The sequence below is a fragment of the Nipponia nippon genome, unplaced genomic scaffold (genome assembly GCF_047370975.1).
Source record: "Nipponia nippon isolate SJK-2023a ecotype South Korea unplaced genomic scaffold, ASM4737097v1 scaffold_8, whole genome shotgun sequence".
NCBI lineage: Eukaryota > Metazoa > Chordata > Aves > Pelecaniformes > Threskiornithidae > Nipponia > Nipponia nippon.
In genome coordinates this window covers 8,856,116-8,869,128 of record NW_028262402.1, presented here as the reverse complement: position 1 = coordinate 8,869,128, position 13,013 = coordinate 8,856,116, and positions in this window count along the sequence as shown.

The following is a 13,013-nucleotide window of genomic DNA, read 5'->3' as shown; positions in this document are numbered from 1 at the left end:
CCTCCAGGGATGGAGACTCAACCACTTCCCTGGGCAGCCTGTTCCAATGCCTGACTACCCTTTCAGTGAAGTTTTTCCTATGATATTAGTTGGTCAAGTACTTAACTGTTATTCCTGCTTTTGTTTCTCTGACTCTTCCTTGACCTTGTCATACCTAAATGTTTTACTCCAGTGGTGGCCCCAGGCAGCTACATGTCTGGAATTTCCTTCCCAGTCTGAGCAACACAGCTTGACTTAATGTATAAAAACTGTTGCACAGCAGTGTTCTAATCCAATGGTTTATTCAGCTGCATATCCACTCTGTCACCTATAGACTTATTTCTTTTGCTGTGAGAATTATGCTGATACCTGCTTCAGTTGGTGCAGACCAAAGAAAAACACACCATCAAAACAAAGTATACTGGTCTCATGGAGGTTTCCACATTGGTTATGTTTTAGATTAAACTTTGCCATTTCCTCATAAATAAATTTTACTTGCAAACAGTTATTTTCTTGGTTTTAGCTTTACCATTTTCTCATATTGCTCCTTGATTGTAACCATTTCACTTTTGATTGGAACACAATGTTGTTCTTACTAAATTTATCTTAGCAAGGATTATTAAGCAAAAGATTAATTGGAAGCTCATTTTTTTCCCTTCTCTCTCCCCCCACTTTCAGTGTTTCTTTTTCCTGTAAATCTCTCTTCTGTCAGCCAAAGAAATGCAGGATGATAAACCAGCCCTCTGACCTGCCTAAGCCACTCTGTCCCCTTTGTTCTCCTTGTTTCGTGGTGTCCCACTTTTGCAGAAAAATTACTGGAGCACATAAACCAAAACTGCCAAGCTGATTGTTATCTTTTTTGTCTGGCCATTCTGGGTGGCACTCAACATCTTTATGCATAATTCATGGTCACAGGAGAACACTGAAGTAGAGCTGTCTGGCTTTTCTGACAGATTATTAAATTTTCTCCCAGTAATTAAAAAATTAGAAGTGAAGATTATTCTAGCAAACACAGTTTTAAGTACAAGTGTCAGTTTGTTAAAAATTTTCTTTTCATTTGACCACGCCTTCATAGCATGTGAAACCATAACAATTACCTGAGATTTGTAAGACTAACACCTTGAAGTACAAACCGATTTGAAAATAGAAATTGTTACACAAATATTTCCGTCCTTGTTCAGTTCTGTCCTGCCCTGACTTGTGTCTCTTTTCATTAAGAGTTGTTGACAAGAAGAAATAGGGTCTAATGGAAATTAGAACTGACTAGTGCCTTTTATTCGATTTGGTTGGTATAAATGTACTTTCTGCTCTTTCTTTTGAAAATGTTCTGCCTATATAACAAATTATTTAGTTTGTAAACAAAAAACTATATCATGATGATTAAATCATAATGTAATATTAGTGCTTATGATCATATGCAAATCTCTAATACAAATAGCAGTACCTTGCATTAAAAGCTACATAACTGATCTAAGAAACACGTTTTATTCTGCTTGCAAAGCCATATTAAAAAAAGACCTAATCCAAACAATGAGTTGTATTGAAATAGAAAAAATACATGAGGCAAGACTGCCAAATTATTTATCTTTCATTAAGGGAGAAAATCACACATAATTATCTATGCTATATGAACACATTTGCTGCAAGTTGGCATGGAATTGAGCAGTAATAATCATAAAAAATGCAACCCACAACTAAGCTGAATCTAAGTAGCTGTTATTAAGCAAATGCTACAAAAAGGAATACAGAACAAGGGGAATATTCACTAAGTAGTACTACATTCTCCATAGCCAGAAAGGACTACTCGTCATTTTGAAGTATAGAAACAAAATTATATGCTTGGAATTTAATCAGTGAGTGGTTATAATGTATGTCTTTGTAGCTTTTCCATAAACAAATAACAATTGAGCTGCTTTTTAAATTAAAGGAGTTTGATGCTTTGAAATTAAGCAGGGCTGTGATGTTTTGTGGTTTTATTCAGACATTTTGGTAAGATTAAATAGTAAGTATAGAAGGAAAATACGAGATCTGAATTTGCATTTCAAAACATCCTTTGCTTTTTGTTCCTAGTTTAAATCTGTTCAGTAGCTGATACATCTGAGCAGCACAGGGTGACATCCAGTATCATTCCTGAGCTTACAAACCTGTAATCAGTAATATAGTCACCTTAAGAACTGTCCATTACCTGTGATTAGTATACGAGGGTTTCATTTTCTTCACCATTACCAATTCATTAGCAGCTATAAATATATAGAAAGCTAGATGTGTTTTGAACAGTTTCAGCAAAAGAGAGATTGCAGGGCTTTATACTCTTTCAGTGAGGGTATAAGCTGTAGCACATAATAATAGGATAAAAACCTCAGTTTGGACACTTTACAGACCAGAATATTCATTCTGTTAGATTAATATTTTAATATGTCTCTGTATTTCAAAGTGAGATTGCAGAGATTCTTTAAATCTGTTGACATATCAAGTAATAACATGAAAAGGATTCACTATTATTATCCTGATAGAAATTATAATGAGTCCTTCAGGGACTCTGAACCTGAACACCAAAAATTTAGAACCATTTACTCAAATGATTCATTTAGATCAAAACCAAAGAAACTCTAAGATCTTAAAAGTTTCAGAGAGCTGTAAAATGTGTTAGTGAAATAAAATTCTTTGTAAAATTCAGTGGTGCCTCTTCCTTACAATCAGTGGCTGAGCATTTTTTAATATAGTTATCTGAGGATGGAATTTTCTCCAGTTAACATTCTGCTCTTATTTTCTCTGTTGGGCAGATCCTTACTGAAGTAATGTGTTTTACCCGTAGCTTCATTGATGATGATTGAACACCTAAGGTGAGCCTGAAAGAAAATACTGCATTTTTATTTGCTTGTTCTTCATGTTGTTCCATTGTCATTTATTAAATGCATTTAATTTTATATTAGAGTTGATTGGGTCTTGCATGCATAAAAATCAGTTTGTTTGAACCAAATCCTTTCTTCAAGCAAAACCTTGCAAAAGTGTTTTAAATATATTGTATTGACATTTTTAATATTCTGCTTATACAATAAATTTTAATTATAAACCAAAACCTACTTCATGTTTTTGAAAGTTCTGGGTAATATGAAAAAGTCCTTTCAATGTACTCCACATAGTACTCTCCACACAGTTAATCAGTTCTGAAAAACATCCCACTTCTGAGATCAAGCCCAAAGGAATAAAGATTGTGCTCTCTCAAATGTATTTTTTTGTACCAGTAGTCTTTTTAGAAGTGATCTCTCTTATGTTCTAGTTACTTTATATAGATATAGTAGCTCAGAACAGAATAAACTAGAAATAATGAAGATTTTTAAAAATTATCGAAGTATATGAGTCATATTGTAAAATCTGGAAGCTTTCAAGAGCATGAGCCGTTCCTACTGATTTGTACACAGCTGCAACTATTCATGTCAGCACTCCTGCAGGCAGTATGGATTCAAAAACATGGTTTGCAGGGAGGAGACAGCCCCTGGGGAAGACAAAAAAAGGTGATTTTACATTGCTCTACTACTTTGCTATGACTTAGATGATTATATGATTCACCATCATATTCCCTTGACAATTGCAGCACATACAATGAGGGTTATGAATAGCTTCTGTCACTGCAGCTGTGCTCTAAGATGACTTTTCAGAGGGCTATGTGCAACATTGTTGCTGGTGCCATATTTGGCACAGTTTGTGTTTCAGATTCCCCTAAATCTTTATGCTATGTATCTGGATTGTTCTATGGGTGAAATCCTGCAGACCAAACCCACACATCACTGATTATGTTGGTGATCAGTGCATGAAGATGAAATTTGTGACTCCATGTATTAATTTTCAGCATAGCTTCACAGTGATTTCTCTGAAGCAAGCTGACCAGGGGGCAATTAATAGTGAAATCTTGCTCTCCACAGCAGAGGTATTTCTGCAATGCTGCCAACTTCTGCTAATTCTAAGGAACACTTGAATTTGGCTACCTTTGAATCATGCATGTAGCTGAAGAATGCCACCTTTGTTTTTATTTGCTTTGAGATATTACTGAATTTCTATTGAATGTATAGAACAACACAAGTCTTTATCAGGAAACAAAATGAAATCTGTTAATCTTGACCTCTGACCATAAATAGGAAACTTCAAAGGTAATTTTTACTGTCAGCCTATAGAAAGAGCAGTGAGAAGTCTTAAATGTTTTTCTCCATTTGTCTTCCACAGGCCAGATTTTAGGCAGACTTTCCTTCTTCGGTTGTACTTAGATGCGGCTTCTACAAGTTCTGCTGCTTTTTTCAACACGTTTATATTAGTTCACTGTATGAATGATATTGTGTCGTGATCAGAAGACAAACTGTGTTCTTTTAGCTGTGTTGCTCTGGAAGGAAAGAGTCTATACACTGTGTATGAGGTGCTTTGTACAGCAAGTTCTTTGGAGAATGCATACCAACAGACTTCAAAATCTTTCACAGCTTTTGATAGTATATCTATGTGTGAATTGGGGTCAGGGTATGGGAAAAAGGGGAAGAAGGCGAGAGACAAACAGAAACGTCACTTCCGCAAGGTGAATCTAGGTACATCTGTCAGCCTGCAGAACACAGCAAAGTGAGCTTGCTTTTAAAGTTACTGCTATTGTGGCTCAGTCCTAGTTCTCTTATTCACATGTAAAGATTGTTTACTTCTGAGGACACAGCAGAGGACCTCTAATACAAAACAGAGAAATAGATTCTTTCATGTGGCTGCCTGACTCCAAACCTACCACTAAAGCTGTCTTTCAGCCAGTACTTTCAGTGAACAAATTAACTTGGGCTTGTACAAATAAACACACAAAGTTCAGAGCAGTTCTGGTGGTTAATATGAACCATTTGGAGATGTTCTTGTCAAAACAAAGCTGAGAAGTATCTTCCCAGCAAACGCTGACTAAGGTAGAATGATATCTCTTTGTAACTGCTTGTATTCTGGGCAACGATAGGGGGTGGGAAGGATTGTTGACAGCCAGACCTTAATCTGAAGCTCCATTTTTCAGCTCAAAATTTTATAATGCCTAGTACACCACAGCCAGGTCTAACATGGTTTGTAATATTTGATTTATGTAAAGATACATATTTTTAAGATCTTAATCAAGATAAAGAATACTAGAAAATTAATGCTTATCATGGTTTTAAAGTCCTTCCTGGGAATTAGCCATAGAATGGTGTTTTATTCCTCACATTAAACATAAAAGGTAGAGTCCTTTTCTGATTCAGCATATGAACTGTTATAAATAGGACCAACCAATCCAAATAGGACTCTCTGCATTTTTTTGAGGAAAGATGCACCGATGCTTGTGGAACTGGTAATTATTACATGATGCAATTTGAAGAGACTGGCTGACCTTGAATTTGGAGTGTCCCTTCTTCATGCAGTATATACTGGAGGGACAGACGAATTCTTCTGGCTTTAGTTAACTAAGTAGTCAACTTGTTTTGAATAGGCCATTGAAATAAATTGAACAATTAAACCTGTTCCCCCCCGCCTTCCATCTGCAACTTGACTTCACTCAAAAACACATTCTGGAAAGAGTGTATTCTTCTTACTCCCTCACTTCTTAAGTGAATTAAGTACACAACAGAATAAAACCTGAAAAATTAGGCCTGCTGACGTTATCTTTCTGTCTTTAACATGCAGTTCCAATGGTAGGACCTACTTGCCTGCCACAAATCTTTGCAAAGACCTGCTTGGTCTTTCTAACCCTGGAGAGGGTAAATTAACCATCTACTAAGGTTTTGTCAGGACTGAGATACCACATTCCAATTTGATGTCATTCAAATGGAAACAAGTTCTGAAGACAGAGGTGTTCAGGACAAGAATACAAATTCTTCTTTACTCTATATGCATGTTGATAAAGAAAAGTAGATCTACCAGAGGCATAATTTTCTTATAAATCATTACAAGATGTGGCTAAGGCAGAGCAATGACTAAAGGCTGTACTTTGTTCCCAACTATGTGTGCTCACTGTGTGTCTCTGTGTCACAGCTTCTTGGGTTACTGCAAGGGGAAAAAAAAATCTCTCCACAGACCAAAAGAACAATATCTGTTCTTCTTGGAGTGTTCTTCTTAGTGAATACCAAACTAAAAATTTGCATTTTTGTCAATTAAAAAATAATATAATTTTGGAAACAGCTGCATTAAAGAAATCAAGTCCACACTCAAATGAAATATTTCAAAACATACAATACATAGATTTAGGCTGGTTACGCAATTTCTCTTAAACACTAATTTTGGTAAGAACAATATTGAGTAATGGTATACCCAGCTGGTCAATGCTATTCTTATGTCTGTACTATCTATATCTCCCTCCCTTGAACACACAAGTCCAGACTTGCCTTTATCACAGAATTGTGGTGTGATGCACTGTTAAAAATAAAACTGAACTTCTTCCAGATGGCCCCAGAGTGCAAGTTCTCCATCTGCCCTTTGCCCCACTTCTGGGAAACAGGTCTACTGAAGGAAGAACTTGAATACGTTAAAGCTTAACTACCTGTTTAAATTTTATTAAAGTTTTGTGAACATTAACCATGTAACTACACATGTGCATGAATATTAATGTTAATGGGAAACACCTCTTTTGTCCGATATTGTAGAGACCACAGTGGTACACAGCCCCAGGAGGCTGGTTCAGCAGACATGAGCTGAGGTTTTGAAGTGGCCTGTAAGTTAAGAATGGAGGACTCTGTATTCCATAAGGCAAGTGCTTACTGAGTTCGGTGTTACTAGAAAGTATGTGAATCAACCTTCTGGGTCCCAAAATGGTGTGGACATGGTAAGGAAGCTCTCTCCATGGGATGCCCTAAGAACCATCATGGATTCACTTTGCAAGGGAGTTGTCTGCAATTTTTCACTTTAATTCCTTATGTGCTCCAGTCAGCTGTCTTCAGCTGGTGCTGAAGCCTCAGCTTTGATTTTAATATGTTTGAGAACAATAAAAGCTTACCAAAAGACCAGCTCAGAAGATGCTTTACTGTGAGTCTGACATCACAAGGCTTTCCAGGCTTAGTGAAATACAAACATGAAAGTTATGATACAGCCCCTAAGGATTTCCACTCAAGGCATTGCAAACTTATCTCTCAAGAGGGGAACTTACATAATTTCTCAGTAATATTTGGACTTTACTGCTGTCCCAAGACCCTCACTGAACTATGAAGGTGTCCTGTTGACAGTAATATAGTCTGTCATGTCTCTGGCTTTGCATGGATGTAGTTTGAGTCTGTTGTGATGCTGTTCATTTCCATTAAAGTGAGTTGGAAATTAGAAATGCACAAGGCTAACGAAGGATAACTATAAATGCTCATGATGCTAACTTTTTCCACTTTATACATTTTAACTTCTTCAGATGGCAACATTTCAAAATGCCAGGGAAGAAATTCGTATTAACAAAATTTGGGAATTAATAAATTCCTAAGCCTAGTGATCTTTTCTCTCTCTAGTCTTGTGTTTGCAAGAATTCTAAAATTGCATTCATTTGTAGGCTTTGCTTTCTTAAATGAAAAAGCACAACCTTTTCAAAACCTCTCCTAATCATTTCCCTTCAAAATAAAGGAACCACCATACACATCTGTTCTGACATACCAGATTCCAATTTTATTTCATTCAAATGGAGATAAGTGCTGAAGACAGAAGTGTTTAGAGGAAGAATACAAATTCAGCTTTACTATATATACATTCCACTTCTGTCTTTAAAACCTGCAACACATCATTTTTTATAGCCCTTGACTATTCAGAATTAAGAACCACCTTTATTTGACATAGATTTAACCTCATTGAGAATAAACATTTTGGAAATTAGAGACTAATTTAGATCTTGCCCCACCATCATGTTTATACATTTATTTAAACTGACATTGCAGCTGAAGCACTCCTACTCTTAATCAAGGTGGGGTTTACTGTGACATCATTTCTGGCATTTGCTAATACTTCAGCCTTTGATGGGGTGCTAAAGATTTTGAACAGAAAAAACACACAGCACGTTTGGTACAGAATTTTCTAATAAAAAATATGTAACACCTCTTACTTTGACAATTTGAAAATTATTAAAATATGCTCAGGAAAACTGAAAACTTTCACAGCATCAATGCTTCCTTTGGAAGTTTATGCATTATACTTGGTAAGATCAGTGACATTGTCTGAATGTCCTTTTAGGTTTCTGTAGAAAAGTCCTGAATGCAGACATAATACCATCTGTAGTTTCTTTCCATTTGATCAATGAAAAATGTGTATGAAGGAGTTGTGTTTGGTCTGACTAACACGATTTTCTTCAGTGGCAGCTAATTATCGAACTCTGTCAAAAACATATCAATATTCCATGTGAACAGAAAAAAGTGAGCTCCCAAATGCTAGCATCTGGCCTTGACCCTTGGTTAGCTTTCACGGCATATCCATTTAGACATTGCACCTCTGTATAGTGTCTGAAATAACTACGTCTGAACCAGGATTTTGAAGGAAACTTATGTGAAAAATGAAGTGTACAGAAAAGTTTGGAAACATACACTGCTACTTGAAATTTCCAATGATTCACAATTGTTAAATATCCTCCATCAGCATTTCATCTTTAAAGCAGCTTCATGCCAGTGATGACAGAGGAAAGTCTTTTCTTTTTGATTTCTTTAACACTCTGCAAGGCATTAAACCATTTTTTTTAGGAAAAAGATGAAGAAGTTGTGTTATTAAGATATCTTCGAACATTTCGGGAAGCAGTGCTGAGAGCTGCAATGCCAGCTCAGCCAAACATCTGATATTTGCTGTTATCTCCATACATGTTTACAGCAGCTGACATATGAAAAAGCTTAGAAATAATTTGAGCTTGCAGGCTATGAAACAAGCCCATTTTGGATCTGAATCTGGCTGTCAAGCCACCTCGTTGGGTTAATCTGACACAAAATGAAAGCACACAAATGAAACAAAGTTTTGGCAAGCCTGAAAAGATGGGCACATGTCTGCAAGGCGAGTGATTAGCTTAGCGGTGTCCTTTCAAAAATCACCCAGGAACTCCTTCCCCCACCCATACAGAAACTAGTCCTTTTTGTTCTTCAAATGTTTATTTATAGGATTATAATGGGGAAATAGAGGAGAGAGGGCTTGGGAATTTGATGATAGTGAAAGTCTGTACACCCCAAAGGTGGTAAAGGAGATAAGCATTATAGGATTAAAAGGGTATGACAAATTTGTGTTTCAATTTGGGACCATTTCAGCCTGAGATTTCCCTTTGGCTGTCAAAGTAGAAGATTTAACTAATATATTCTATAAATGAAGAAAATAAGGAAAGGTGGGAGGTTTTTCACTGACACGTGACTGATTGCCTTCAGAAAACAAAGGAGGGAATTGTGTGCTCGGGGGTGGTACTGCTCCTCTGCAAATGTCTTGTGGTCTCATGTCTTACACTGCTGTTTACTTTTACACAGTGCCTCTCAGGCAAGGGTGCACAGAACAACATATATCAAGAAGGAGATGAAAACATATTTGGTGGATTGGCCCCAGAATCTGTACAAAGCTGCTTGCTAGCAGTGAAATGTACTTTCTGCTCAGCATCTTGCTTACTGTTTGAAAAGAGCAGAGAAAGAAGAAGAGAAGGAGAAATAACAGGTGAAGACATATATTGGGGCGTAAAGAAGACCAGGAATTTCAAAAAATGAGGGCTGAAAAGATCAGCTTAGTGGTCTTGGTTTTTCTCAAAGATTACTCTTTTGTTTCATGGTGACTATGAACGGCCACAGGAGCAGGCAATGGTCCCTGTTTCTTTAAAGCAAAACAATGTCCTGCTCCTGAGTTACGGGCACTGAACATTCATCTTAATGTGACATTGTGTTCATGTCACACTTACTGCAGCAAGAAGCTGTTGAGCTAGAGCAGAGTTTGTGAACAGACTTGCCCGTGTTTGACACAGTGAATTGTTGTGTACAAGCCATGACCAGGTTTTAAAAAAAGAGGACACACAAGAAATACCCTGTATTACATGTCATCTATTTCCAATGCCTGCTAAGAAAGAAGGCATAGGCTGTAGCAGTTGTCAGTGGACTCGGTGGACAGTATACACTGAGTGTGGGCTTATCTTGCCCACCTTACTGCTGACTTGAGCTTGGCTAGTTGCCCTTTGGTATCACAGGCAGAGGCAGTGGGAGGAAGCAAGACAGCAGCATAGATGCACTCTGCACCCTGAGGATGCTTGTCCAGCTTGCATGGAAATTCAGGCAGACAGCTTCTGGAGGTTGCTCTTCCAATTTCTGGTTTTACATCAGAGACAAGCGTTTTTTGCCCCTTGCACAATTTATGCTGTTAGCCACAAGAAAAGGGGAGACAGATTCTGGCAAAGGGCTTTAAAAAAAAAAATCACCGAGTTTGTTTTACGCTGAATCACGGCAAGCCCACATGCAACTAATGGTTAAGTAAAAATGACAGTAGTAAGCAGACTCTTCTGTCTTACTTTGAAAAAAAATTACGTTTTGTTCCACATTTAACAAAATATTTCATGTTGGTATGAAATTCTACAATTATTTTTCAGACTTTCAGTTAATGGGGGTAATGGGAAAGGAAATACGCTTAGCAGATTTTCTTGATTTGCCACCAATCCTACCTAAAAATTAGGCAAACGTTCATTTGTACAGATTTAGTTATCATAGCGCATTTTCTCACGGCACTACTGCAAAGTCCATTGTAGACCTTCCTCCATTCTCTGATTTATGAGGCACACCATCATTTTGCTTACAAGGACATACTGCAACTCCAGATTCACTTGAAGATGCATTCCTAGTCATTGGATATAGTACAGCTGAAACCGTGATCAGTAAGAGAAAACAACATGTCCATTGTTACAGTGGTTACAGTACAAAACCATACCTGAAACATTAAATACAAATGAGTACACCTCTCTGAACACACTAGATAGAAATAATTGGACAGAGGTATTTCAGGAGAGGTATGTTATTTTTTTATCAGCTCTTCCTTCAGATGTTTTCTGCTTGCTTTTCTTTGTTCTCTGCACTGGGTATCTTGCTCTCACTGTTTCCTATTTTATTTCACTTGCTTTTACTGGGTGAAATAGGGTGGGGAAAGATAGGAGGATAAAATAAGCGGGTTTACTTTCCATGAGCATTGCTTTGTGTCTTGGCAGGGGGTCTCACTGGCGTTTTGAAGAGTTTTTAAGCTCCTCTTAATACTATCCTTTAGAGAGGAAGTGTGTGCATGAACTATTACAGACAACAAGGAAAAAAGCATTTCAAAACACATATCCTGACTGTGAATTTCACTTTCCCTATGAATGTTCTGTATGCAGCCTTTCTGAGGAGATTTAATAATGGTTGTTTGGGATTTCTTTGTTTTTGAGGAGCGGAGTGAAATACCTGGAATGGAAGCCCTACTATGGTTGACATTTTCTGAAATTTCTATACCTATGACTCAATTAAGATTACTAATATTTTTATTATTAACACAGATGCTGTCAGAATAAATATCAGGCAGGGCTGTGAACATATAAATGAAAGAGAAATGGAGCCAAGCAATGGCAGGATAAGTCTATAACAAAAGGTGAACTGGTTGCATCTAAGACCCTAAGAGAAGAACTTAACTTCCATCTTACTGTTTTAAAAATAGAAAAGCACATGCTTTACTATCTCTGTTTTTAATGGAAAGATTGATATTCTGTTTTATGGTCAGTGATGGTATAAAAACCTAAGTATTTTAAATTCCACTTTCTAGAACATTTCTTAGAAAACTTGTTAACTTGGCTAATTTCAGAAATATTTTATAAAATTACCTATGGGGTTCACAAACTTCAAGCACCAGGGTGTCAGCTTGCTTTATTATCAAAACAAGTGTTTTGAGGGTGTGTTCTGAAATGCCCGTTTGCAAGAAAGAGGGTTTAGTAAATGCCAGGCTGATTACTGCTTTTGCAACAACAGTGTGTAAATCACCTGGGCCCTGTTCTGCACTTAGCAGGAGATTTACTCGGAGACCCTGATCTGTAAGCAGAGTTGACATGGATGGCTCCATGTCAAAATTCAGTAACTAACTGGCTATGGTGTGCTTTCACTTCTCAACCTGAGACATCACCAAGAAGCTGTGTGCAGCTTTGCATGTGAATAAGATAAATAAATTAGTGCACTAAGGCATACCTGTCAGCTCTTGAAAGCTGTACTGTAAACAGAAGCACTTGTCGAGGAAGAATACATTTTTAAATGCTCTTAGAAGCTGCTGGACTGGAAAGGCTTCACAGAGTAAAAGAATGGGGAGCCTTGGAGGGGCGGAACATAAACAGGTGTCACTTCCATATGTCTTCAAATTCACACTTCAGTAACCTTGTTTTTCTGATAAGCTTGTGACTCTAATGCAAATACAAAGCTAGGCTCAGAGTAAAATTCTTGACTAATGTCTTAGTTACAACAGTTAATTTTACCTTCTTCAGTGACAAAATAAATTAATATCTTTGAAACAAGTCAATTTATTCTTTTGACTGACTCTGAAGCTAAATCTGACAATGTATATCAACTTACTGCCAGGGAAAGGGGTGTTAAAAAAACAATCCTGTAAAGAAAAAATATACAATCAGAAAACAAAACTGCAGCAACAGACACCCACTGTTATTAACCCACAAAAAAACGAGGTTAAAGTGACTTCACTATCTACATTTAAACACAGTCAAGGAATTTCAACAAATCAGCTATGGCTGTAGAGAGATGTCAACCTCTCTGTCAAACACCCTCTCATATTCCATCTATATTGACTTTGCTTTCATGTCAAAGCTGTAACACTGTGACCTGCACAAAGGAAGCATGCATATGTATACAGGGCCTTCCTGTGTGCTGATACACTGATTTTGCCAGCAGCATTTGCCCTGGGGCAAAGGACTCCTGTGAGGTCTCTGTCCTCTGGAGAGTCTCTCCACTGGATGCTTCCAGAAGCAAAACTTCACTTGCTCCTGGATGCCAGAGCAAAATGCAGCAGTGAAAGAATGGAGCCTAGAGAAATAAGTATGGTCTTAGGGTTTAAATGGACTGAACATCTGTCCT